The sequence below is a fragment of the Bufo gargarizans genome, unplaced genomic scaffold, assembly GCF_014858855.1.
Source record: "Bufo gargarizans isolate SCDJY-AF-19 unplaced genomic scaffold, ASM1485885v1 original_scaffold_1453_pilon, whole genome shotgun sequence".
NCBI lineage: Eukaryota > Metazoa > Chordata > Amphibia > Anura > Bufonidae > Bufo > Bufo gargarizans.
In genome coordinates, this window is record NW_025334366.1 from 43,122 (window position 1) to 45,744 (window position 2,623).

Genomic DNA, 2,623 nt, shown 5'->3' on the forward strand with positions numbered 1-2,623 from the left:
CACACGCCCACTGGCACCTCCCCCGCACATCACATGCCCGCCAGCCCCTCCCCCGCACATCTGTCAGTCCATCCCCCAAATAGCACACTGTGTGCTGGCTGGCCCCTCCCCCAAAAATCAGTCATGTAGAGCAGTGCATTGAATAAGTCCTCACACCCTGCCGCTCCATGTAAGCCAGGTTTAGTCTGAGTATGGTAGGGGTGTGTGATCGGCGCATCCACACGCGGTGGGCGGGGCCCCGTCATTCATCTGCGGGCGCTGCGCGGATAACGAGCTCATTAACAAGAATCTCTTGTATCTGAGGAACATGAATATTAATCCAGACGCAGAAGGGGCGCAATGAGGAGCGGACGCTTCATTAACCCCTTATGTCTTCGACCCACGTCGTTCTAGGCTCCTCCCACTGCCCTCTAATTACGTGACAGCAGCTTCAGAGCTGAACTCTCCCAGCATTCCCTGCTTCTTCGGTGTCTCTGGTGCACTGCATGCTGGGACGTTCACCAACCAGCAGAATAAGGAGCGCAGCTCTGGAGTTTGGACGTTCATTCTCCCAACCAGCACTCGAGGGGTTTCTGTTGTCAGACTCGTTCGGATACGGGGCCCCATCTACTGACAGTTTCCCAACATGGTGGAGGCCGGACCATCTGCGCTGAACACCAGCTGCCCCCCATTATTATAATGAATGCACCCCCCCATCTGATGATATCATCACTCAGGATCTCTCAGCACAATGAGGTGACTTCAAAGGCAGAGGCGCGGCTGGAGGCCTCCGAAGAGGGGCGCGAGGAGGGCGGCGTCCATTATACATGAGGACTGGGGGGGGGGGGGGGGGGGGCACAATTCTCTTTTATTTGAGGGGGGGTCATTCACATCTATACATTTGTTTTGGGTCACAGGAGGAGCTCGGGGGCGTCATGGGTCTAACCAGCTACCCGGGGGGCACCTCCCTCTAAAAGACCCCCAGAGTCTTGGATGAAAGACTAGTTCCTCTAAGGAGTCCCTGTCCTGCAGGATGGAACTTGTAGACAGACCCCCAGAACAGCTCAGCTCTCGGGCGGGGGCTGGCCACACTAGCCACAAGAGGAGGATTCTGGGGGATTTCTGCTCCCACCGGAGATCCTTCACAAAGGTGCAGATTTGGATTCCGCCTTAGAAAATACGGCGTCCACTTTGCTGGGTCGTTCCTGGCTCCTCTCTGTCTCCTGCACCCAATCTGCTAATCAGGATCCTGGGAAAGCTGGGTGGAGAGAGGAAGGGCTGAACCCCATGGCACTGATGGGGTTAAGTGCGGGCTGTGAGGACGAGCGGCGGATCAGATGGGAAGCTGCCATGAAGGGGACCTCCAATATGGATACCGACTCCTGGCAGATCATGGAGAGGGGCAGAGTGACCTCATGGGCCGAGGTGGAAAAAGATGGGAGAGTTCCTCCAGGGTGGGACACAGCACAGGACGGGCGGGAGCACAGGACGGGCGGGAGCACAGGACGGGCGGGAGCACAGGACGGGCGGGAGCACAGGACGGGCGGGAGCACAGGACGGGCGGGAGCACAGGACGGGCGGGAGCACAGGACGGGCGGGAGCACAGGACGGGCGGGAGCACAGGACGGGCGGGAGCACAGGACGGGCGGGAGCACAGGACGGGCAGGAGCACAGGACAGGCAGAAGCACAGCGGTCAGCAGCACAGGACGGGCAGAAGCACAGCGGTCAGCAGCACAGGACGGGCAGAAGCACAGCGGTCAGCAGCACAGGACGGGCAGAAGCACAGGATGCACAGTAGTCAACAGCTGATGAGGCCGCACATCCAGCATTCACTTTTATATGTTGGCTTCACATAAGTGTGATGCGGCATAGTTTACGATATTACAGGCGGCAGACGCCATCACTGCGCCGGGACAACAGAAGGCACCAAGTTTCAGCCAAAATACTTTTGGCACTAGACGGCACCCGAGCCCTGACTGTTCCCAGCAGCTGTGTGTATAGAGTGGGGCGTGCGTGCTTTATATACACACAGACAATGCGGGCGTCGGAGCTCGCCCCATACATGGAGGTCTCCACACGTCTGGTCCCTTCATCGCTCTTGGTACGGAGCTGACCTTGTGTAAGTTTTCTGTAGCACAGAGTGTTTAAGGAGCTCTGACACATGCGGTCTACGAGGGCTTCGTGCAGGAATCTTTCCGCTCCGGTGGAATTTGCGCGGTCGTCATAAATAATTAGAATTATTGCAGCGCCTCGTATCATCGCCATCTCCTCGCTCATCTGGACGCTGCTTCCTGAAATCATGAAATATTCATCCCCACATCTCTGCCGATGCCACGTGCGGTCAGCGCGCCGCTTATCAGGATTCTCTCTAGGCAGATCTGCCATTCTGGGCTCTAGGAGAGCTGGGTGACAATGGCAGCTGTAGATATATCACTGCAGGAAGAGTCAGTCTCCTTCCCCCTCTGGCAGCTGTAGATATATCACTGCAGGAAGAGTCAGTCTCCTTCCCCCTCTGGCAGCTGTAGATATATCACTGCAGGAAGAGTCAGTCTCCTTCCCCCTCTGGCAGCTGTAGATATATCACTGCAGGAAGAGTCAGTCTCCTTCCCCCTCTGGCAGCTGTAGATATATCACTGCAGGAAG